We start from the raw sequence: 26293 nt of genomic DNA, 5'->3' as shown, positions 1-26293 counted from the left end.
CATCCTTCTGACCCAGTGCTGCCTCCTAACCTGGTGCATCCTCCTTACCCAGTGTGGCCCCCTGGGGATGCACACTCCAGTGCATCCTCCTGACCTGATGCTTCCTCTGGTCTCGGTGCAGCCCCCCTGACCTGGTGCAGCCCTCTGATTCCATGCATTCTCTTGACCTTGTGCATCCCCCTGTTCCGGAGGGGTCCTTTGACCCGATGCAGGGCCCATCGTTGTGAACTGTGGCCCACAAACGCACTATCATCCCACAGTCTCCCTGAGATGACCCGAGGGCACGGGGATGGATGGTGCACCCGGCCTGCCCCTTGAGCTTGTATCCTTCTTTCCCTCCCTCACCGCTTCCCGCCACCGCAAAGACGCCCAGCAAAAACCTCCTACTCGTGTCCATTCAGGCAGCTGGATCCCTCGGAACCCAAGGCATTCCAGCGTCCACCGCCCACGGCCCCTGCTGACCTCCAGCACCCGCGCCGGTCTCCTCCCCTCCTCTACCCTCCCCTGAAGGCTCCGCCCATCGAGGACTCGGCGCTCGACTGCCAGGCGAATCTACGCGCTCGGCGCTCGCAGCGGGCGGAAGTGAGGTGCCGGCAGCTGGCGGCCGCGGAGTCTTCGGCGAGACCTACCGGGCCCTGTCTGTGCCGGCCGTGAGCTGCGGAAGGACGGCTGGAGGTATGTGTGGGAGGCTGGTGGGCCTGGCCGAAGGCCAGCGGGACATGGACGTCGGCTGCACGGAGGTGGCCGCCTGCGGCGTCCGTCCAGGCCTCAGCTGTGAAGGGACAGCCGCGCCCACTCGCGCCGGTGGTCACCTGCGGGGCCCCGCGACCCCCCGCGGTTCCCAGCCCCGCCGCCCCCATCCCTGCCGTCAACCGCCTGCTGGGCTCCGCGTCCACCCCCCCAGTTCCCACCCCCGCGGTCCCCACCTGCGCCGGTGAGGGGCGAGGGCTGCAGAGGGCTCACTCCAGGCCCCGCCCGCTGGAGCTGGCCCCCGACTGCGCCGCTTCGCCCTTGCGCGGTTGCCACTGGGGTGAGATTGGAGAATTTCTCCGGAAGAGTCGCCCTTGCGCGGTTGCCACTCCGTGAGATTGGAGAATTTCTCCGGAAAAGTGAACGCGAGGCAGGTTTTACCTGTCTGCCTAGGCGTGCATCCCGCTCCGGCTGTCCTGAGCGCTTAAGAGGCGCCTGCCACTGTTGTCAGCGTTTGCGTGCACGTACTTGATCCTCGCGCGGGTGTACGCTGCCGTGTGACCCATTTTACGGATAGGGGAGCGGCGGCTCAGAGTGCTTGAGCAAAGAGCCTGAGGTCCTGTTGTAGCTGCCATTGAGACCTTGCGCGCCGGCTCCAGATCCGCACACCAGCAGCCTGGAAGCCTGGTGATGCGTAACCCTGTATCCCAAGATTGTTAAGAAAACACTTTAGTAATTCCAAGAAATAGTTCTTCAAAGAACTCGTCTTTGAATGGAAGTAAGTTATTTTTAATCTGCCAAAGGTCAGTATACTGATAAGTCTGAGAAATTTTAAGTTTGATGCCTTTATGAATCTGTGAGTAAACTTACAAGGAACACTTAAAAAATATTTTTTCTAAGTTAGCCACACTTTAATTAAATCTTTTGTGTGCACTCTGCAATATTGAAAGGTTAGTTCTGAGCTTATGTGGATCTGTCTTCTAATGCATAATAATGTTTTGTTTATGAATGTTAGTATGTACTGGCCCATGCTTTGTGTAACTGACTCCTTTAATGACAAATCAACTGAAAGCCAGAATCTTCTCAAAGATGATTTTTTTTGTGCTAAAAGTTGGCGATTCCCAGAGTAGTAATAGAAAGAGGGTGATGTGTGCTTAGTACTTACATGTTCACTTGTTTGTCTAAGTAGAAACTTAATAAATTTAAGCAGAGAGGCAGAGTTCCCCCAGTGTGACTTGGAACAACTCTTGGAAGTTTTAGAAAGTGATCTTTTTTTCTTGTCAAGTATTTAATTTCCTGTATTGAATGCCATTTTGAACTACAGTTGACCCTTGAACAACACTGGGGTTAGGGGTGCCACGCAGTCAAAAATTTCCATATAACTTTTGACTTTCCCAGGACTTTACTAATAGCCTACTGTTGACCAGAAGCCTTACTGATACATAAACAGTTGACTTACATGTATTTTGTATGTTATACGTATTACATACTGTATTCTTAAAGTAAGCTGAGAGAGGAAAATGTTAAAATCACAACAAATGTATTTACTCTTCTTTAAATGGAAGTGGAGAATCATGAAGGTTATTATCCTCATAGTCTTCATGAGTAGATTGTGGAGGAGGAAGAAGAGGAGGGATTGTCTTAGGAGTGGCAGAGATGGAAGAGATGGAGGAAGTGAAAGGGGAGTGGGAGATGCAGGCACACTCAGTGCAACTTTTGTTGAAAAAATCCGTATATAAGTGGATCTGTCTCATTCAAACCCATGTTGCTTAAGGGTCAACTGTATTACTTTTCTAAAAGATGGTTATTAACTTGCTAAGTTCTTGGGAGCCCATTATGTAAGAATCATATGGGAAATGACGTTGGTACTGAAAAAATAGTCTTCTAGCAAAGAACTTTTAATATTTCTAGTGTCAAGCAGCAGCAAGATTAGGCCATACAGGAAGTGCTAGTTACAGAGGTGTTCTCTCAGTTACTTTTCCACTCATTCTCCAGTTTACCCATCTTAATCCAGCCTGGGTTCCTAGTCCAGCGTCTGCCACATAGTAGGTGCTTAAATGTTTATTGAATGGATGAATTTTAGGTCACTGTTGAGAGGATTTTGAAACTGGGAAATAACATTCATTGATCACCCTGCTAAGCAGTGTGCTAGGATGTTGATTGTACTCAGATCCTGGGGAATATGTTCTTGGACCCTCTGGACTGCCTGCTGAAATCACATGGTGATAGTGTGGACTTCTAATCATATGCTTTAGAGTATGTTTATATTAGTTAAAAATTATTATTGATATGAATACACAAACTTAAAAGTAATTGTAGGGAAATTATGAACCTTTTTTTTTTTTAGAACAGAGTCTCACCCTGTCGCCTAGGCTGAAGTGCAGTGGCGAGATCTCTGCTCAGTGCAAGCTCTGCCTCCTGGGTTCACGCCATTCTCCTGCCTCAGCCTCCCGTGTAGCTGGGACTACAGGCGCCCGCCACCACGCCCGACTAATTTTTTTGTGTTTTTAGTAGAGACGGGGTTTCACCGTCGCGATCTCCTGACCTCGTGATCCACCCACCTCCCAGAGTGCTGGGATTACAGGCGTGAACCACTGCGCCGGGCCGGGAAATTATGAATCTTAAAGCGGTGGGTGACACATCGGCATCCTTCGATCTCAGTTTGTTTATTGATTGATTGAAAGGGGGTCTTGTTCTGTCACCCAGGCTAGAGTGCAGTGGCACAATCACAACACACTGCAGCCTTGACCGCCATGGTTCCAGAAATCCTTCTACCTCAGCCTCCCAAGTAGCTGGGACTATAGGTGCGTGCCACTGGGTTCGGCTCATTTTAAAAATTATTTGTGGAGGTGAGGTCTTACTATGTTGCCCAGGCTGGTCTTGAACTCCTGAACTCAAGTGATCCACTGGCCTCAGCTTCCCAGTGCTGGGATTATAGGTGTGACCCACTGTGCCTGGCTGATCTCAATTTGAAAATCACAGAGTCAAAAGGTATTTTTGGCTTAGGCGTCAAAGCAACTATACACTGGTCCTTGGTCTAATCTAGTCTGCTTCATAGTACTGGCTGAGTTGCTTAGATGCTTTGGACTGTTTCCTTTTTTGTGTATTCAGAGAATACATGCAGTTAGATTATCTCTGAAATCCTTCCTGCCTTGAAATTTTCCAACTCAGTGAATCCTATAACCACTTAGCACTTGTCTTATAGCACTTGTGTTGTGTTAGGGGCAATATTATTAATGGTGCTTACATACACCAGTAAAAGACTATAAGCTCATTCTGGATCGGGATTAGTTTTAATTATTTTTGTGTCTTCCAGTCTTACTGTATGCCTGACACATATATTAAAAATCAAATAATATTAGCCTGGATTCATAAGGGGTATTTTTGCCCTCTCAGTTAAAGAATAGCTAAGAATTAAACTCTGTAGTATTGAGTGTAAGTCCAGCAGAAGCTCAGAGGTGGGAAGGATCCATTGGGGCTAGAGTAATTGAGAAGCTTTGATGATAAGAGCTTGATGAAGGAAGGCATGTGAACACCTGGGCTGCATGCCAGGAGCAAAGGCCCAGGGGCTGGTAAGCGAGTGTATTTTGGATTATGGGTGGAGTGCCTTGACTGACAGGCAGAAGAGTTTGGAACTGAGTTGTTAGACAGTTCTTTTTTTTTTTGTTTTTCCTGGAGAGTTTTATTAGGCCAGCTCAAAAGCTTCCTGAACATCCTTTACCTTAATTCCCTTGGTAGCATTTCAGATTAAAAATACATCATCCAGTTTGCTTTATTTTTGTTTTTGGGTTTATCAGTTTTTCTATGTAATATTTTCCACAGTAAATCTTGGTGCCAATAATGGAGAGAACACTGGACACAGGACTGGGGAAGACTGGATTTCAGTTTAGGAGAAGGTGAGCTGCTCAGGGTGGATTCAGAGAGCTTCAAGACTAGTACCCGGCACATCTTAAGCACTCAGTGACAAGTGCAGCGTTGAAGGCCTTTTTTCCCTTTACTGCTTGCTGACAGTGCCACAAGGCTGCCCCTTCGTTTCATTTGTAAGCATGGATGAATTTTTAAAGGCCTTTTCTCATTTTAAAGGTTTGTGATTTTGGAGGGCATATGATTTAACTTTCATTGTATTATAATTTTAGCAAAAGACAAAACGAGACAAAAGGCCATGTTTGGCTTTAGTTTAATTTTAATGAAAACCCCATGTGAGTGATATGATGTATGTCTCAGCAGGAATCAGAAATCATGCCAGATAGCTCAAATGAAGAAGGGTGCAGAGGGGATTAGGGAATATACAAGGAGTGGTGAGGAGCAAAGGGAAGCTAACAGTAACCGGAAAGGACAGAAGGAGAAAGTAGGGCTGTCTGGAGGAGGGTCCGACTGTTGCCAGAGAAGTAGTGCTGGGGGCTGGAAGAGTAACACCGAACTGCCTCAGTGTTGGAACTGGTCCACTTCTGAAATCCAAAGTGCAGGCCTCCCACTGTTTGCTTATAGTCTCTCAATTTCTCAGTCTCATTCACCCCCACTGCACCTATCAGGAGCTTCTGTGATCTTCAGTCACTGTCATGCCAGTGTGCCCAGTTGTATTGTTGTTCTGCCGGTGTGCCCAGTTGTATCGTTGTTCTTCTGCCGGTGTGCCCAGTTGTATCGTTGTTCTTCTGCCGGTGTGCCCAGTTGTATCGTTGTTCTTCTGCCGGTGTGCCCAGTTGTATCGTTGTTCTTCTGCCGGTGTGCCCAGTTGTATCGTTGTTCTTCTGCCGGTGTGCCCAGTTGTATCGTTGTTCTTCTGCCGGTGTGCCCAGTTGTATCGTTGTTCTTCTGCCGGTGTGCCCAGTTGTATCGTTGTTCTTCTGCCGGTGTGCCCAGTTGTATCGTTGTTCTTCTGCCGGTGTGCCCAGTTGTATCGTTGTTCTTCTGCCGGTGTGCCCAGTTGTATCGTTGTTCTTCTGCCGGTGTGCCCAGTTGTATCGTTGTTCTTCTGCCGGTGTGCCCAGTTGTATCGTTGTTCTTCTGCCGGTGTGCCCAGTTGTATCGTTGTTCTTCTGCCGGTGTGCCCAGTTGTATCGTTGTTCTTCTGCCAGTGTGCTCAGTTGTATCGTTGTTCTTCTGTAGCATCTGCCTGGCAGCTTCTCAGCCTTGGGCAGTCTCAACACTGCCTCCTGTAATGCTTGACCTGAGTTGCTGGGGCCAGCTGGGGAAAATCACAGTATCCAGATCTGTGCCCCTATAAATCCATGGTCACCAGCTCAGCTGGGCCATCAAGGAATCTTCTAGAATTTTCCTCATCAGTACCCGCTTCTAATCTCTGCAGAATGTACTTTCAGCATTTTCACGCTTTTCAAACCTCTCATCCTTTCACATCATTTACACACACTCTTAGCAAGTGGCCTTGCCACCTACATCATAAATAAAAGAGATGTAAGTGGAGAATCCCAGGGGCTTCCTGCCAAAAACTGTTCCTCCTCCCCAGTCACAGTGGAAGAGGTTGTGTTTATGCTAAGACCAATCCCATACCTGGGCTGTGGATCCCATCTACCCCTGCCTTTGTGAGGACTTCACTCAGGTGTTCACGTCTTACTAAAGCCTTCCTTCTGTTGGCCTTTATACATGCTTAGAGATAGACAACAATAAAGCAAAACAGAAAAAAGTAGAATCCTCCCTTGATTTCACATTGCCCTTTTAAAATTCCTCTCTTTTTCGCTTTCTGGCCACATTTCTTGAAATAGGTGTTTGTAGCCAACTTCTCCCCCATCCCAGTGCCATCTGGTTTCAGCTATGATCACTCTACTGAAGGCCAAAGTCATTCTTGAGCTTCTGGTCACAAAATCTTGTTCCTGTCATTTCCTCAGGGTAGTGCCTGGGACATAGCAAGTGTATAATAAACATTTATTTGACTGAATAAATCCAAGGATGTTTCCTTTTCACAGCCCTAGTTTATCTGTTTTTCTGGGGTATAGGAGTCCAATACTGTCTCCTTTTGAGGATCTGGGTGACTAGTCATTGTATCGCAAATCTTCTTGATGGACTAGGTAAAGATAGAAATAAATATTATTTGAGGATAAGTTCAGTGGCTCAATGCCTGTAATCCCAGCACTTTGAGAGGCTGAGGTGGAAGGATAGCTTGAGCCCAGGAGTTTGAGACCAGCCTGGGCAATATAGTGAGACCCCTTTTCTACAAAAAATACAGAAAAGTTAGCCGAGTGTGATGGTACACATCTGTGGTCCCAGTTACTCAGGAGGCTGAAGTGGGAGGATCACTTGAGCCTGCATCACCTGAGGCTGCAGTGAGCCGTGATTGCACCACTGCACTCCAGCAGCCTGGGTGACTGAGTGAGACCCTGTCTCAAAAAAAAAAAAAAAAAAAAAGAATATTATTTGATATGATTTCTTCAGTCTTGTTCAGGTGATCTGTCTTTCTGGGAAAATAAAACCCTGACATCTTTTTTTCTGAAAAACTATACTTCCTAAAATACTAAGACTTACTGTTTTTATCTATCCATACAGATCTAATAAAGAGAGTAGTAGGGCATTGGGTACTACTGGCAATAGATTTGTGAATAAATAATGCTATGCTCTTGTATGAAACTCTTGTTTTCCTATTAAGTAGTGTATCTTCTTTGAAGTTTTTGTCTTCATTTATTTGTTGGGGGTGGGTGGAGGGGCATGAATTTGCACTGGCCTGGTTCATTTTTGACATGTCATCAATGTCCAGTGGCATCGGTTGGAAGTCCAGTCACCTTTAGACCTGCAGCCTTTCCCTGTGCAACATAGTGACAGTCCTTGTCCTCTAGGAAGAGACGTGGCATGCTAAGGCAGAGGGCTTTATGGTTCCTGGGGAATAAAGGAGACCTCTAAGTAACTCTTCCAGTTAAGATAGAATCCAGTGCTTGTTTTATGAGAACAGCTGAGTAATCCAGTATTTATGTAACAGATCTCTTATATGGGGGCTCTGAGAGCTAAGTTGTCAGGCATTCCCTGTATACTGGTCTAGCTTCCAGTATTGCTTTCTAGTCATCTCATGCACATTCTCGTCCCCTTAATCTCTTACCTTCAAACATTGTAGCAGGAGGGAAGGTCTTTATTCCCATTCCCAAAATAAATAAATAAAAATCAAATGTCATTTATCAGTTATATGGTTTAAATTATTGGATTATTTTCCCAAAAGAATTAAAATATAAACAAATATGCCTTCATTTGAAACCATAGATAGTAGTTCATTTATTTTTTGTTTGTAGAGGTAGAGAAGGAAAAGAAGTATAAAAAGAGGTCCAGGAGGCTGGGCACGGTGGCTCACACCTGTAATCCCAGCACTTTGGGAGGCCCAGGAGGGCGAATCACGAGGTCAGGAGTTTGAGACCATCCTGGCCAATATGATGAAACCCCGTCTCTACTAAAAATACAAAAAAATTAGCTGGGCGTGGTGGCGCATGCCTGTAATCCCAGCTACTTGGGAGGCTGAGGCAGGAGAATTGCTTGAACCAAGGAGTCGGAGGTTGCAGTGAGCCCCACTGCACTTCAGCCTAGCGACAGAGTAAAACTCCATCTCAAAAAAAAAAAAAAGAAAAAAAAAAAAAAAAAGGTCCAGGAAAGCAGGATACATTACTTCTTACCTGTTGAGTCCCCCCCTTCTGCAAATGGCCCTGCTGAGACTCAGCGAGTCTTCTGCCCTTATCAGGCCCTAACTCTATACAATTTGGACCCCATGAGTTCTTTCAGATCTGTGCATGCTTGTATTTTTGTTAACTATGATTTGGGGATGGAGCAGGAGGAGCAAGAGGATTAATTTGGAAAACTGGATTATAGAGTTCATGACCCTGTCTCTGAGACTTGTCCCACTGTGTGCTGTTACATGGTGGAATTTGTGGCAGTGCTAATGTAACTTGCTCTTGATCTCACTCAGGAAGAGTGGAGTCTGTGTTTATAGAGAACTGGGGAAGAAAAATCACCATTTTCCCAAACCCTTTTCCCATTCTCTCTGGGCGATCCCTTTGGGTCCAGCCCAACGCAGCCCAGCAGGGACAAGTCTGTCTTAGGGTAGGTTGGGCCTGACTCTAGAAACATTTGGTGAATTCTCTACTTTGATTATATTTTAGGGTGCCCTGAGAGTCTGGCTGAGTCTAATTTTACTGTTGAAACTCACTAGGCAGCTCTGCAACAGGATTCTTCTGGGGTCCTCTGGACCCAAGGTGGTTCTGGACAGCTAAGGCTACTGAGATTCTGCTTGATTTGTTCCCTGGTGATGCCAGTGCTGCCAGGTTGAGTCATATATGGGGAAGGGTGGACTTTTGGGAGGGGTGTGTGTGTGTGTGTGTGTGTGTGTGTGTGTGTGTGTGTGTTTTCAAATGATTGTGGGGAAAATCACCTTTCTATAGTCTGCTCTGTTAGGGAAATAGTGTTTTAACATCATGAGGCCTTCCGTAGCCTGTTGAGTAGAGGTTATCCTAGTCTTCAGTGAGTCAGAACTTCTGTATTTTTCCGGTTCCTGGCCTTCTCTAGCTGAGAAGAGCATCTGGGAGCATGACAAGGTGAGACTGTGATCACTCATTTTGTTCAGATTTCTTGTCTGCTATTGAAATCAGTGAAACTTTTCTTTACTAAATAGTAAAAAGTACTGCTTTTATGATTCTAAAACTGCTTTCAGTTGTGGTTTCATTTTCTGATTTTTTTCTTTATATTATTACTGCTAACTTTTTCTATGTATTTTTAGTCTGAAGTTCTGTGAAAAATAACAACTTACTGTCTTTTTTTTCTAGTAGTAAATATTTTGGAAAATTAAAATTGTGCCACCGTTTTAATTTGAGAAATTAAATATGGGAAAATTACAGAATTAAAATTTTCTGACTTCTATTGCAGAAAACACTTTAAATCCATCCCTGTGTGCTTCATTAAAGGAAAAGAGGCAGATGGTTTAAAATTAGTATAGTACATCTATAAGGAAAATGTATTTACTTAAGTGTACAGTATAAATTGTAAGAAAATGTGGCCTTTTGTCTTGATTTTAGTGAAATGCTTTTGTAATAGTAATTTTCTCTTTTGACCTGTGATGGATAGGAGGTTAATTGATGTTAAATGGATGCTTTGTTAATCCTTCATCAGCTACTAAATTGGTATGGGGGAGTACAGGTCAAGACTACACAAGGCCATGACCAGCTTGTTTTCTCAGGGAGGTTTATAGATTCCACCCCTCCCCCTTCTCCAAACCACACATCACTCTCTCCAGCTGCACGCAGGGAAGACTCTCCTGTCTCCCCTCCCCCTCTTCCTGCGGTCCTGTCTCCCCCTCCCTAACCTCATCCTTCTCCCTCTCTGGGCTGCTGCAGAGTGACAGCTTGTAGATGTTGCGTGCGAGCAAGTTCAGCTGGCGCTGTGTGGTCCGAGTGTGTGGTCTCCCGCTCAGCCGAGAGGCTGCTAACAGGGTGGATGAGAGAGAGAGCAACACTGTTTACTTTAATTTATTTAGGATGCCGGAATTGTGCCCAGAGTTTCTCCTGAGCCTGATTCCATAGCTAGCAGCTTCAATCCTTGGCAGCTGTGGTGCATTCTGAACTCTGGGCTGTCCTCTCCTGACAGGCACTTTCCATAGCATCTGCCTGCTTAATCCCTCGTGGCTCAGAAATGTTAACGGCACTGTTGAGTGCTGTGATTATTTTGCTTTCACTATGTCAAGATTTATGGCCTTCGAGAAGTTTCTTTTGAGATAGAGCTAGAGAAGGAAAGCAGAATTTGTAAGATCAGTGACAAAGTTGATGTATTTTTGGAAATTGGAAAAGCTATTATACAAAATTTGGGTGAAATTAATCCAGCTTTGCTCATGTAAAAGAACCTGGGAGTTAGTGACATCCTGTCATGTTTAACAGTTTTAATGAAATTAACCAATTTAAGCTGACGGTTGGTTTCTTGACCTTTTCTGAAACTCTGCATTGATTTTGGCATGCCTCTTTACCATAGTTATTATATTTGTCAGTGGTTATATTGGTTTATTTCATCCTAAAGATTTGACAAGTCGAGACAAATGAAACTTTGTTTTTATGTAATAGTATAAATTTAGGAGAATATCTTTTTATCCAATCCTTTCATTATGAATAGCTTAGTAATATTTTCTTGATTTTGTTCCTCTCTCATTCCTGAACATTCTTGTTGAGATGGTCAAGTATTTTGTTATTTGAATAAACATATGTAGACTCTTGATATCACTTGGGATTTTGCTTGTTTAGCTTCTTTATTTCCGTGTCTTCCTGGCAGTCTTGCTGGAATGGAGTTGGTGGTGTTGGTGTTTGTCAAGGATTAGAAAGTCTAGGCCACTCACATCTTCCCGCAAGGTCAGTCTATTTAGCTTGGAGTTGTTCTGCTGCTTTATTTGCTACTCTTCCCCCTGGGATTCAGTACCTGAGCTCTGTTTCCGTCACTGCGAGGGTAAAGCTTTCTCCTATCCTCCTGGTACCTTTTCACTCCTGGCCCTGGTGTACCTTAGCCTCAACTGATCTGGAATCAGACTTCAGGAATTTAGTCATGTTGGGTACTTTTTAAGAAATGATATCATCTTGTATTTCTTTTTGTGTTCAGTTTTTTGGGGTTCTGTGTTTATGGTGCTAATGATGTTAACCTAATGCTCAGAGGAATTCTGAAGCACAGTTATTCACAAAGTTGTACAACCATCACCGTTATCTAAGTCCAGAACAGTTTCATCACACCCAAAGAAAACCCTGAATCCATTATCAATCCTTTCCCACTTTCTGCATCCACAGATTTACTTATTCTGAACTTTCATATAAGTGGAATCATATATGTGGCCTTTTATGTCAATTATGACAAAATGTATGCATAGTATTATTAGTCATTACTGTATGACTTTTACCTAGGAAGTGAAAATTCTTTGGAGAGAGAGAGGAAAAAATACTGATAAATGATGGTTATAGTCAAGTAATCATGTGTGGAAATGAACTTGTATTTTAGAAACTCAGGGCTGGGCGCGGTGGCTCACACCTGTAATCCCAGCACTTTGGGAGGCCGAGGCGGGCAGATCACGAGGTCAGGAGATCTAGACCATCCTGGCTAACACAGAAAAACCCTGTCTCTACTAAAAATACAAAAAAATTAGCCAGGCATGGTAGTGGGTGCCTGTAGTCCCAGCTATTCAGGAGGCGGAGGCAGGAGAATGGCATGAACCCAGAAGGCAGAGCTTGTACTGACCCCAGATCCTGCTACTGCACTCCAGCATGGGTGACAGAGCAAGACTCCGTCTCAAAAAAAAAAAGAAACTCGGAAATATTTAATAGGAACTGTGGAATGCTCAAGGCTTGTGTTGGATAGAAGTGCCCTATGTGTGACTGGCTGTTAGTCACCAGCACTTTCCTGCAGTGCTGTGTCATGCAGGTTCCTGTTCCCAACCCTTCTGGAGTTTCACCAATGCCAGTGCTAATTGGTTGTTTAAAATTCAATGTAGAACTCTAAATGAATAAATCTTGATTGAACAGATTCCCTCCATTTCTACCTTAGCTTTTACTGGCCAGAATCCTCCAGGAGTTAACAGTGAGCAGGAAAAGGATCAGGGTTTTGCTGTCTGGTAACTAAAGGGGGAATTATCCTCCAGAGCAGTTGATTCTCTTGCAAGGGCAGAGAAGCAAAGTATCTGTAGAACCACAGTACCTTGACAGCACTTTAAAAAATCCTATTTCCAAGTGCATTTCTGTTGAAAACAATTTTATCTTTAAGAAAAAGATTACTACCTTTATTTGGACTTTTCATTAGAACTGAAAAGTTAGAATTGTTTTATATGTTCTCAGTACTAGCCCGTTCTCTTTTATGGCTGGATTTTTTAAATGGAAAAATCAAGCTTAAATGAGTTTTGGCCTAGTTTTTATAGGACTAAAGAATAGTTGAAAAACAAGTTTCTCTGGTAACTTTCATTATAAATATCTTAGTAATATTTTAAAATTTATTAGGGGCAAAATTCATCTTGGTTTAAACATTTAAAATACATCTTTTGTGGGGGGAGAAAGGAGACACAGCATTAAAGATCTGCACCTACAAATTAGAATTTCTGCTTTTCGTGTAATTCTGTGTGGAAGTGGTAATAGAATATCAAACTGTTCACCTCTTGGACCTTTCAGTTAAAGGTCAGATTTGAACTGGACGTCTTGTCACCCAGAGGTGACCCGTAGAAAAGGAGTTGTTCTGCTTAGATGTTTGGTTAATTTGGATTTATCTGATTGTTTTCCTTGGCATGAATTGTGTTGAAGATCAGGAGGAGCCGTCATGGGTTGATTGTGACCTTTTAGGGTGTGATTAGGGCACTCAGGTTTTATAGTGGTTTTGGCAGTTGCTCTTGTGACCAGATTTATTGGTTTAAAAGACAGTGCATGGCACACAGTACAGAATCAAGGAATGGCATCTGTCCTGTGAAACAAATCTAGCTGACACCCCTCTCAGAAGCCGCATCTTATAGCTTCTTATGGCAGGAATTTCACACAGCCTTTGAGGTCTCTGCTGCTGTTGTTAAGGAGATGAAAGAAGAGCCCGTGCGTCCCCAGATCCAGTCAGCCCGGCCACCGTTTCACTGAGCGTCTGGCACTGGACTAGACACTAGAGTGAAGAAAATATGATGACAAGCCCAGGCAAGCCCACTGAAGATTGCTGTCAGAGAGCTTGGCACAGTAATTTTTTTTTATCCCTTTTTCTTTAATGTAAAGGATACTATCATTTGTTACAATCACTTTCTTAAGATAGTTAATTTACAGGAGAAATGAGCACCACCCCCAGCCCAAAAAAATGCATATAACTCAGAGCTGCCAAGAGGAAGCCTCATGTGGTCAGCGTTCTTAAGGAGACCCTCTGCTGCCTGGATCTCCAGCCAGCAGCTGCCCTGCAGGGCTCTGGAAATGGGCTTTTCTGTGTGGTCTAAGGCCTACCTACATTTCTAAAACATGTATATACATGCTTATTGCCACAGGGAAGGCAATATAAAAATATTTAAAAGCACAATTTCCCTGGCCCCTCCACCCTTCTCCAATCTCATTCTCAGGATAATTAACCCCTGGCGTGCATCCTTCTAGCCCTTTCTTTGTATTCATATAAGCATAGGCCCTTGTTTGTATAAAGGTAGCTTTTGTTCTTCTTTTTTAAATAGAAACATTGATTGGGTCCTAATTCTAACACATCAACTGTAAAATAACTTTTAGACCATATGGAAAAATTGACCTGGGGCTGGGTGCAATGTCATTTGTAGAGATACAAACTAAATCATTTATGGATGAAATGATACAATGCTTTAAAGAGCTCCCTCAACAAACAACATAAAAGTATGTTGAGGGGGAGAGGCAGCTAAAACAAGAGACAGAATGTTGAAGCTGGGTGATGGGAACTTGGAGGTTCTTTATGCTAGTCTCTCTTATGTATGCTTAAGATTTCCATAATAAATACTAAAAATAAAAAAAAAAAATAGTCATCCGGAGAATAGCATAGAGCAAGGGCCTGGTTTTGAATCCCACGTCTTTCACTTAATAGCTGTGATTTTTGACAAGCTGTTTAATCTCTGATAATCCTACCCTTGTTAATAAACCATTTGGCATTTTAGAATACTTCCTTCTAGGAACTTTTCTGTGCATCTGTCTGTTCATACCTATCTGTCTATTTGTTTAGACATATGTCTTTCTATTTTACTAATTCGTTGTAAGTATTCTCTTGGTCTCGCATGTTTTTCGTATTGTTTCACTGGCTGCATAATGTTTCCTTGACTGAACCTTCACATTTTACTGGATGTTTTGGTGGATGTTTGCATTTTTTTCCCCGTCTTGCTGTAATACATTTTTGCAGTTATGGGAATCTTCATGCCTAATAGCAGTCCCCATGGTTAGAATTATTTTAGTCATTGTTCACTTTTCAGGAATACATTTTGAGTCGAACTGTGGAAGCATATCTAAGGCTTTGACACATGTGGCCGAATTATTTTTCAGAGTATTGGAACAGTTTGTGCTGCTGCCAGTGATGCGTGGGAGCTGTGTAGAGATTCAGCCGACAACTATGAGCCTTCGAGATCGTGTTAAATATCTTGTGTTATTAATAGGCCAGCAGTGGAACCTCTGTTTTAGTTGATGTTTCTCTGAGGTTGAGTTTGTCCATATGTTCGTTGGTTGGTTGCATCTTCTCTCTTGTGAACTGTAAGCTTATACCTTCTCAATTTTTTTTTGAAGCTCTTGGTGTTTTCTTGATTGATTTTTGTGAGCTGTTTATATAATAAAGTTATTTGTATTTTGACATTTTGAATATATTTGCAGACTTCCAGTTTGGCTTTTAAATTTGTTATCTTTTATTTATTAACTTATAGAAGATGTATATTTCTTTATGGCCAAGAACTTAGTGTGTTCACCGTTGTGATTTTTCTGTCAAGTCCAAATGTTGTCCTTCCACCCCAACAGCTGCAATATACACTTACTTTATGTTCTTCTAGTTTTTTTAATATACATATAATTAAAATTATATGTATATTTGACTTTTTAAATCACCAGGAATTCTTTAACTCTATAGATGTTTGAAGTTATGTAAGCAAGAACATTATGCTTTTGGACTGTAACTGAAACATTTCTGGGATTGGAGTTAATATGCTAAAAATTAAGAGGCAAGAAAATAAAGCAGTTGTTTGTTTAGAATAAAATTCAGCTTAATCTTTGGCTGTCCTGACTACGGCCCATCATCAGTGTTTGGAATTTTCCCACCGTGTTACGTAGTGCAGTGCTGTGGCTTTAAAGAAGCACTTTCCCCTCTTGCCCTGGAGCCCTGTGCCCTGGTTCTGGGAGATAATCACGATTGTGTACTGTTACTGTATTGTGTCAGCCCTCTCTGCCTGCTGCTTTCATCTTTCTTAAGTTATGCAGCACAAATCTTAGAATTTTCTCTATTTTTTCTAACTAAAATACTTTCTATCTTAAAACAATTGAAGACCATTCTCCTATAAGGTTGCTCACCCAGTCTCTGGCATGGCAGCGCAGCTAATGACACACCTGGCCCAAGAATTCACTTACAGTTGGTTTTTGATGCATGAATGGTAGCAATACTAGGTTACTTTTATTTTGGGCTTTAAAGTTTGCAGAGAGCTTTGGTACACATGATTCCATTTAATCCTTAGAAGATTCTTGTGAAGTTAGTTATTATTCCTATTTTAAGATGAGAAAACTGATAGAAATTAAAGGGACCTGAATAAATCATATAGTTAGGATCTAAATTTCTGCCTTCTGACTCTTGGTTAAGTGTCTTTTCTCCCTCTCCATAGCTGAACAAGTTGATTTGTCTGGCAAAAGTGTGGTGTTAATGACACCAGTGTTCTTTACCCCATATTGGTCAATCCACTTTGCACTGATTAAAAACTGTTGGTCGTGTCCTTCATGCCAGTTAGCATCTCTCATTGCATGCTCACGGTCACACTGAAGAACTGGTCAGAGAGGGAGGCACTTTGGGGAAAACAGTTCTTTTGGGGGGCCTTTTTCATATGTGAATGACAGTGTGAAGAGTGTGTGTGTGTGTGTGTGTAAGAGACAGAGAGAGAGATTATAAGCACAGCCCCTGATGCAAACTGCCTAGGTGTGATTCCTGCTGTGATAGTTATTGGTTATGGAGTATTGGGCAAAGTATTTAATGAGCCATCCTCATAGGGGAGTTTTGAGGATTAAAAGTTATTGCATGGCAAGAACATAGAAAAGTACTTGGATAAGGCTGGGCACAGTGGCTCATGCCTGTAATCCCAGCACTTTGGGAGGCCAAGGCGGGCAGATCACAAGGTCAGGAATTTTAGACCAGCCCGACCAACATGGCGAAACCCCATCTCTACTAAAAATACAAAAATTAGTCAGGCATGGTGATGCACGCCTGTTATCCCAGCTACTCAGGAGGCTGAGGCAGGAGAATCGCTTGAACCCGGGAGGCAGACTCTGTCTCAAAAAAAAAAAATTAAAAAACTACCTGGATAAAATAAGTCATCAATGTTTGCTTAATATCTAAGATATATTATCTGTTGATTGATGGCTAGTTGTGTCCTAATGTAATTGGTATTGTTTCTGATTTTGTATTGAAAAATATTTTAAATAAAGGCAAGAGCCATGTTTATTCCCACATATACCACCTCAAATGCTAACTGTGCACTAAAAACAAAAACTTCAACCCACTAATGAAGGGGTCAAAATCCCCATAAAGTGTAATATGGGAAACCGCAGAGTCTCCGGAGGAACCTGTCCTTTCTGTAATGTTGAAGAGTATGGGGAACTGCAGAGTCTCCAGAGGAACCTGTCCTTTCTGTAATGTTGAAGAGTATGGGGAACTGCAGAGTCTCCAGAGGAACCTGTCCTTTCTGTAATGTTGAAGAGTATGGGGGAACCGCAGAGTCTCCAGAGGAACCTGTCCTTTTCGTAATGTTGAAGAGTATGGGAAACCGCAGAGTCTCCAGAGGAAACTGTCCTTTTCGTAATGTTGAAGAGTATGGGAAACTGCAGAGTCTCCAGAGGAACCTGTCCTTTCTGTAATGTTGAAGAGTATGGGGAACCGCAGAGTCTCCAGAGGAACGTGTCCTTTTCATAATGTTGAAGAGTATAGGAAACTGCAGAGTCTCCAGAGGAACCTGTCCTTTTCGTAATGGTGAAGACTATGGGGGAACCGCAGAGTCTCCAGAGGAACCTGTCCTTTCCGTAACGTTGAAGAGTATGGGAAACTGCAGAGTCTCCAGAGGAACCTGTCCTTTCTGTAATGTTGAAGAGTATGGGGGAACCGCAGAGTCTCCAGAGGAACCTGTCCTTTCTGTAATGTTGAAGAGTATGGGAAACCACAGTGTCTCCAGAGGAACCTGTCCTTTCTGTAATGTTGAAGAGTATGGGAAACTGCAGAGTCTCCAGAGGAACCTGTCCTTTTCGTAATGTTGAAGAGTATGGGAACTGCAGAGTCTCCAGAGGAACCTGTCCTTTCTGTAATGTTGAAGAGTATGGGAAACCACAGTGTCTCCAGAGGAACCTGTCCTTTCTGTAATGTTGAAGAGTATGGGAAACCACAGTGTCTCCAGAGGAACCTGTCCTTTCTGTAATGTTGAAGAGGTTTAAAGCAATGGGTTGATGGGGCGCCCATTTCTTTTAGAATGGAGAACGCGTCTCTTCATGCACTCCTGCATGTCTGCACACTGTCACTGACCTTCCTTGATCATTTGAATAAATGAAAAAGAAAAGCAAAAAACAATGCTGTTACCATGGTTCCCCCTAAAGTACTTAAAGCAGTTGAGAATTTCTAAGTGTTTTTTGCTTTCTTTCCTCCACCCCCAGCCTGAGAGTCTCTTTTTTGGTGAAGAGGGAGAATTAGTATTGAGTCACAGTGGCTCGGAAAGGTTGAAAAGGGAAGACTTTTAAAATGTAGGTTTTATTATCATCAAGCAGGATAAGATTGTTGTTGAAAATTGTGTTACTCACAGTTCCAAGAGGGTGGGCAAGCTGCACCACACAGGAAGCACTGGGGGTAGGTCAGGAGGCAGAGGGAGCGAGGGAAAGCATGGGCCAGACCCTTTGTTATAGTTTTCCCGGGAAGGAATGGCTAGGCAGGGTAGGCAAGCTGAGCAAGTTTAGGATTGGATCATTTGAATGACTTTTTGGAGGGCTCTGGGCTGTAGGAGTGGTCCCTAGTTGGCTGGCACCTGGGGTAGGTAGGGCTGGGGGCAGTGTCCCTGATTGGAGGAGCCTAATTGAAGATGGATATTCAGTCCAGGCAAGTAGTTTGTGACCTCTAGGAATTAGCCATTCTCAGAGGGGCAGTCCCTTCCCTGGTCCACAGGCTCTAAAATGTCAAAGCATCATAAAGCACTAAAAACAAACAAATGAACATGGTTAATACAAGGGCCAGGCCTTTTTGTACCACAGCTTCAGGATTTAGTAGCAGAGAGGAGAAAATATCAGTACAGTAGTGTTTCTTATTGCCAAGGAGAAGAGGCATAAATTTGACCTAGAAAAGAGTATGAGAGAAAGCCTTAACAATAGCTTACTCATTTCTCCCAGCAATTTTTGGAATTATTGTGTTTTGCACATTTTCTTTGTTTCCACCATAGCTTACCGTCATTATTACTGCAAGGCTTTGAGAAGTGTTCACAGTTCATATTTAGTACAAGGTAATTTTTTTTTAACAGGGTACGTGAACTTTTTTGAGGAAACATGACCCAAATGCTAGCTAGCTGAAAGAATAAATAAATAAGTCACTTCCAAGGCTAAACAAATTCTGTCTTTATTTTTTTTTTATAGAATTATTGAGGGAAAGGAAGTAATCATGTCAGCAGTCTGTATCATTCATTTGGAACCAACACTTGTTCTGTAATTATCATGGCAATAAAAAACTCATTTTGGCCTTATGTATTTTGGTATAATGATTCAAATTTGGCTAATTGCATGTGAATTATGATCAATTTGGTATTTTTGTTTAATTTCTAGCTCAGAGTTTGTTAGTTCTGTTATGCTTTGAACCAAGCATCGTAATATAAAATTTGATTAAAAGTGCTGGTAGTTCTCAATTTCTCATTTTTGGATTGTTAGGAGTTTGGAGAGTTTTCAGTCATAACTTGCTTGAGTGCAGTTCACTTTATTGTGCCTTGTAGACACTGCATTTCACAGATAATGCTTTTTTTAAAAAAAACAAAATGAAGGTTTGTGGTAACCCTGTATTAAGCAAGTGTCTCAGTATCATTTTTCCAACAGCATGTGCTCACTTCATGTCTCTGTGTCACATTTTGGTATTTCTTGCAATATTTCACACTTCTTAATTATCATATTTTTAAGTTCAGTTGTGGTTCATATTGGGAAGGCAAATACAGATGAGAGAGATCCCTGCCAAAATAGTAAAAAGTTATATGTTTTTTGAGTTTTGAAGTGTAAGTCTGCTTTGTTTGGAGATTTCCTCTAGGCAGAACCCCTCATTGCCGATGGCGTCTAGTAAATGAGGCCTTGGTGCATTATGCTGTACTTCTGAAGACCTAGATCTCCACATCTGTGCTGTTAGAAAAGGTTTTGCTCCTCCTCACCCCAAGGAATCTGTTATTCCAAGAAATAGAAATCTTTTCTATTTCCAGATAGTTTAAAAATTGCACTTTATATTTCTGAATAAATAAAATATATGACTATACACTGCTGCAGTTTCATAGCTTAACTTCTGTTAAGCCAAATACTGTTGAGGCTTAAGTGGACTAATTTAATGGAACACTAACCAGTGCAAATAAAAGACAATTGTATTGTTATATTTTTTCTTAGATAAATGTGAATTTTTTTTTTTTTTTTTTTTTTTTGCGATGGAGTCTCACTTTTGTCACCCAGGCTGGAGTGCAATGGCGTGATCTTGCCTCACTGGAACCCAGATTCAAGTGATTCTCCTGCCTCAGCCTCCTGAGTAGCTGGTATCACAGGTGCCCGCCACCACGCCCAGCTAATTTTTTCGTATTTTTACTAGAGATGGGGTTTCACCATGTTGGCCAGGCTGGTCTCAAACTACTGACTTCAAGTGATCTGCGCACCTTGGCCTTCCAAAGTGCTGGGATTACAGGGGTGAGCCACTGTACCCGGTCGTGAATTTTAAAACAGAGTCTACAAACTTAATGAAATTTACCTTATCATTTAGATCACATACACTAAAGCTCTGAGTAAATTGTAAAATGTACTTTAATTTTATAAGAACGCAACTTACTTATGTAAATATTGAAAACAAAGCTCTTGCAGTTTCTGGTCTGAGACGTAGGAGCTTGGAAGTCACCACTCGAATCCTCACAATAAGGAAAAAGCTAAACAGACTGAAAATCAACAACTTCCCTTATATCCCTCAGAAAATCGAGGCCACAGGGTAAACCACTGTCCCCTAAATGGTAGAGACAACAGGCAGATACAGAGCATCCCAACTTCTTAGTGCAGAAGCCTAGGAATGGAAGTTTCTGTGGGAAACCAGTATTGAGTTGCTTTAACTAATACAGCATATCCAGCTTTGAACAAAAAATTACAAGGCAAAAATTAAAGACAAAAACCACATTTTGAAGAAACAGAGCAAGCATTAGAACCAGATTCAGGTATGGTGGAGGATATTAGAATGATCAAACCAGCAGTTTAAAACAACTATGATTATATGCTAAGGGTCCTAATGGGAAAAGTGGGCAACATGCAGCAGGTAAGTAATGTGAACAGAGAGATGGAAACTTTAAGAAGGAATAAAAAAGAAATGGTAGAAATAACACTAACAGAAGAGAAGAGTGCCATTGATGGGCACATCAATAGGCCAGACATGGCTGAGGAAAGAATCAGTGAACTGGAAGAAACGTCAATAGAGTCTTCAGAAACTATAATAGAGAAAAAAGGTTGAAGAAAATGGAATGGAACAGCCAAGAATTGTGGGACAGTTACACAAAGTGTAATATATGTATAGTGGGAACCAATAAGGGGAAGGAAAAAAGAACAGAAGAAATATTTGCCATAATAATGGCTGAGAGTTTTTCGTAATTAATGATAGTCCCAGATCTGGATAGCTCAGAGAACAGTAGGCAGGCAAGTACCAAAAAATAAATAAACAAATAAAAAATAAAAAACCTACACTTAGCATATTGTATTCAAACTGTAGAAAAATGTAAAAAATACTGAAGGATACTGAAGGAAGCTGGGGTTGGGGATGAGATGGACACCTTACATAAAGAGAGACAAGAATGGAAATAACATCAGACTTTTTTTCAGCAACCATGCAAGCAAGGAAAAAAGACCCACCTACATAGAATTCCGTATCCAGTGAAATTATCCTTCAAATTATCCTTCAAACATGAAGGAGAAATAAACTTTTTCCAGATGAAATTGAGGGGATTTATTGCCATTAGATTTACCTTAACTATTAAAAGAAGTTAAAATGTTAAAAGTTGTTCTTTAGGGAGAAGCAAAATGATATAGGTCAAATACTTGGATCTGAAAAATTCAAGGATGAGTTTTAGAGAAGGAGTAAATGATGTGGCTTCTGGGTTCCCTCCCCTGGCACCATGCCCAGCACCTACACCCCACATTCATGCTGAGTGATATGGATGTGGAATGTAATGAATTGTTGGCTTAAAAAACAAATAGTTTTCGTTGTTGTTGTTGTTGTTGTTTTGAGACAGTCTCACTCTGTCACCCAGGCTCGGCTCACTGCAGCCTCCACCTCCCAGGTTCAAGTGATCCTCCTGCCTCAGCCTCCCAGGTAGCTGGGACTACAGGAGTGCATCACGAAGCCTGGCTAGTTTTTGTACTTTTAGTAGAGACAGGATTTTGCCATGTTGGCCAGATTGGTCTCTAACTCCTGACCTCAAGTGATCTGCCTGCCTTAGCCTCACAAAGTGTTGGGATTACAGGCGTGAGCCACCATGCCCAGCCTTAATTTTTTTTTTTTTTTTTTTTGAGATGGAGTCTCAAGATGTTACCCAGGCTGGTCTTGAACTCCTGGGCTCAGGTGGTCCTTCTGCCTCAGCCTCCTAAGTAGCTGGGACTATAGGTGTGCATCACTGTGCCTGGCTGAAAAAGACTTACTTTCTTGACCTACAGTTGCAACTTCTACATTTAAAGCTACCCCAGTGGACTCATGGAAGACAGGAATTTATTCCAGAGACTTGGCAAAACTCTAAATAAGAAATGAAAATATGTCTTACCCTCAGCTCTATAGATGTTAATAATTACCTTATTGTTTCTTATGCAACAGAACATTTTCTTATGTGATGCAAGTTGTGGCATCATTTTGAGACCAAGCATTCAGAGATTAAAGAGAAAGGAATTGAATATTTTCAGCGTAGACACTATGAGTTTTTAAACGTCAAAAATTATTACAGATTTTCAGACTGGAAATGAAAGGTCACTGAAGCATTCTATGGATTTAATTTGCCATATTGTAAAGTATTGATCACTTTAACCTATGTGAACAGAAAGCCCTTTGAAGTCCTCCTTCCTTTTTTTTTTTTTTTAATTAAAGTAAAGAGTTCTTCAGACCAAAAATGAGAAAACCACAGTGGATTATCCTCAGCTGTGATTGGTCCATTTCTTGCTATGACCTCAGTAGGAGTCATTATTGTAAAATGCCAAACACCTATTTTCGTCCCTGGCTCTGCCTAAGTTTTTGGCCCAAGGCAGAATCCAACAGATAGTACTGCTACCAGAAGGGGATCCGGCACAGGGACATACAGCCAAAGAACCTGCTTGTGTGGACGCTGAACTGAACCTCACGTTTGCAGACTTTGGCTTTAGCAACGAGCTCACCTTTGGCAACAGGGTAGATAACTTCTGTGTCAGTGCTTCTTACACTGTCCTGGAACTCTTCTAGGCAACGTACGCAAAAGTACGATGGCTCTGAAATGGATGTTGGCAGCCTAGGAGTCATTCTCTGTGCAGTGGTCGGTGATCATCAGGTTTCTGTCTTACAATGGACAGAACTATTGCAGAGCTTCCAAAGCAGGTATATACCACATTCCCTTTACATGTCTATGGAGTATGAACACCTAAAGAAATTCCTGCTCCCAAACCCCAGTAAGAGAGGCACTTCAGAGGAAATCATGAGGGACCTGTGGATAAATGTGGGCTATGAAGAGGAATTGAAACTACATACAGCCACTCTCTGACTCCAAGGACCCCTGGCACACTGAGTTAATGCTGTCCTTGGGCTACATGTAAGGGAAATTCTGGACTCATTAATGGGCTACAGGACACCTCAGCTGGAGGGCCACACCATCACCGTGAAGTCCTTTCCTTAGCTGATCCCACCAGCTGTTGCCGTCCTTCTCCGTCCTTCCAGGTAGAGCCTAGGGTGTCTGCCAGCCCAAAGCAGCGAGCCTGCTCTTCCCACATTTTCTTTTTCCTCTGATAGAAAATCAGTGGCTTGAGGAGGATCAGGAGTCAGGTTGAAAGGTCAGCAGAACAGTCAAAGTGCCTGCCAGTCTTCTACCTCACCTTGAGATGAAGACTGGCCCAGCACAGCCTCCAGCATGGCCTGTGGCCTCCCCCTCCACCCACAGCACCAGCAGCAGTGGTGGAACCCCAGACAGAATCAACTGTTCCTAGGGTGTGTCCTCCAAAGGAGACTCCCTTCATACTGGGCAGCTTTGGTTAGGACCAGCAGAATTTGCCAGAATGTAAAACCTCAGCCATTCCCTCTAGCAACATTCAGGGCTGGCAGGGGGCCACAGGAGGTTCCTTATCTTCATCCACAGATGCCTGTGTTTCAGGTTGGCTGTAAAGATCTGGCATGTAGCTGATATGTGGGGAGTTCAAGCTGTGCTGGCTGCATTTCACATGGAGCAGGAAGATCCTGAGCTCCATGGAGTCCAAGGACATGGTGCAGGAGATCAGCCAGGTGTGGGATGCAGACAGTTGCAGGTGGTAATACTTGTCCTCGAGGAGCAAACATACCAGTTGGAGGTTTATTCATAAGCGTTTATTCTGCACCTTCAGGTGCCTAGCACCAAGTAGGTAATAAAGAAATACAGTCAGCTCTCCATATCCATGGGTTCTGCATGGACAGATTCAACCAATCACAGATGGAAAATGTTCAGAAAAAAACAATGCAGCAACAAAAAATAACAAAAACAATACAGTTTGATAACTTACATTGTATTATGAATTATAAGTAATCTAGAGATGATTAGTAATCTAGAGTATGCTGGTGGATGTGCGTGGGTTATATGCAAATACCGTGCGATTTTATGTAGGGAACCTGAGCATCCCCAGGTTTTCGTATCCACAGAATGTCTTAGGACCAATTACTCGTAGATCCCAAGAGGCCACAGTATCTCTGCTTTTACTGGTTGAATGGTAGAGATAAGTATAGAGGGGGTACGATTAATCCAGCCTGGGGCTGAGGGAGGTTAGGTTGGTGGAAGTGAGGTGAGGGAAGGTGTAGCCTCCCACAGAAAGTGATGACTGAATGGGTGAATGGTGGAAGTTAGTTGGCTAAGAAGCAGGTGGGATGGGTGTTGAGGGACCTGACGCTGAGAGTGACAGTAGAATGCAGATTTCAGCCGTGAGCACAGGGCTGTGCCGGCAATGAGAACGCGCTTCTTTCACCTGGAGAGGTAGGGCAGAGGAATTAAGTTCTGGAGTGCTGGAGGCCAACAGAGGGAGAAATCATGCATCACCCAGAAGACAGTGTGGGAGACAATGAGGGGACTGTAGGAGAGACATGATGGAGGCACAGCATGGCTGAGTATCTTCCTGGGAATGACTTAAAGCATTAATGCCTGAAAATTTTCCAAAATTCATAATAGACAACTATCCATAGATCCTGGGAGCTCAGAGAACATGGAGCAAGTCAAATACCAAAAAATCTACGCTCAGACGTATCCTATTCCAATTGCAGAAAATCAAAAACCAATAGAAACTCTTGAAAGAAGCACCTTACTATAGGGGAGCACAGATCAGAGTTATATGAGATGTTTCTTCAGAAACCATGCAAGGAAGAATAGAGTGGAGTGAAATAAAGTGCTGAAAGAAAAAAACCCAGTGTATTAGGGCTTTCCAGAGAAACAGAATCAACAGGATGTGGATGGATGGATGGATGGATGGATGGACGGACGGACGGACGGACGGATGGACGGACGGGAGGGGATTTATTAGGGAACTGGCTTACATGACTATGGAGGCTGAGAAGTCCCATGACAGGCGTCGGCAAGCCACAGAATCAGAGAAGCCAGTAGCACGGCTCAGTCTAAGTTTGAAGGCCTCAGAACCAGGGGAGCCCCCAGTGTATCTCTCAGTCTGAGGTCAAAGGCCTCAGAACCTAGGGGGCGGGGGTCACTGGTATAAGCCTGGGAATCCAAAGCTCAGAAGACCGTGGCATTCTGGTGATTCAAGAGCAGGAAAAGATGGGTGTCCCAGTTCCAAAAAAGAGATAATTTGCCTTTTCCCTGCCTTTTTCTTTGATCAAGACCCTCAGCCGGCTTTGTGGTGCCTGCTCACAGTGGGTGACAACAGAGCTTTCTTACTCGGTCCACTGATTCAAATGCCAGTTACTTCCCCAAACACCCTCACAGACACACCCAGAAATAACGCTTTACCAGCTCAGCTGTCTGGGTATCTCTTCTTCCAGTCATCACACTTATCACTGTCAAATTCTGTATACAAATGAAATTATCCTTCAGAAGCGAATGAGAAATACTTTCTCAGATAAACAAAAGTTGAGGAAATTTGTTACCAGTAAACCTTCCTTGTAAGAAACACTAAAAGATATTCATCAAAAAACAACAAAATGATAATGATGTAGATTAGAAACTCAGATCTACATGAAGAAAGGAGGAGCATTATAGATGAATGAAGGTAAAATACAGTTCTTAGTTTTTCTTATTCTTAATTGATCTGACAGACAACAGTTTGTTCTGAAGAATAACAGCAACAAAACTTAAGGTGATTATAGCTTGTAGATAATTAAAATGAATGACACCAGTGTTGTAAAGGATGAGAAAAAGAAAGTGGAAATACTTTGTTATAAGGTACTTCCACTATCCATGAATGGGAAGGTGTTATTTGAGAGTGGACTTGGTTTAGTTGTAAATGCATATTGCAAACTCTTAAGATAGCCATTGAAAAAAAGTTTTTTTAAAAAAATCATAATCGCTATGCTAAGAGAAGAG

The 26293-nt window shown here is 42.7% G+C and overlaps 1 protein-coding gene across 3 annotated transcripts in view; it reads left to right on the top strand.

Annotated features, from left to right (window-relative positions):
• Positions 1 to 522: 522 nt before the first annotated feature.
• EXOC2 (exocyst complex component 2) overlaps positions 523 to 26293 on the top strand; it is a 210691-nt gene continuing 184920 nt past the window's right edge. Inside the window, exon 1 of one of the 3 annotated variants that reach the window (XM_054490866.2) lies at positions 523 to 675. The gene's annotated coding sequence lies outside the window, so the exon portion shown is untranslated. Of the gene's footprint in view, positions 1469 to 9145; positions 9210 to 26293 lie in introns of those variants that run through there. The other 2 variants (XM_054490867.2, XM_054490868.2) reach the window with 2 other exon arrangements.

The sequence above is a fragment of the Pongo pygmaeus genome, chromosome 5 (genome assembly GCF_028885625.2).
Source record: "Pongo pygmaeus isolate AG05252 chromosome 5, NHGRI_mPonPyg2-v2.0_pri, whole genome shotgun sequence".
Lineage (NCBI taxonomy): Eukaryota > Metazoa > Chordata > Mammalia > Primates > Hominidae > Pongo > Pongo pygmaeus.
This window is presented reverse-complemented; position numbering and strand designations above follow the sequence as displayed.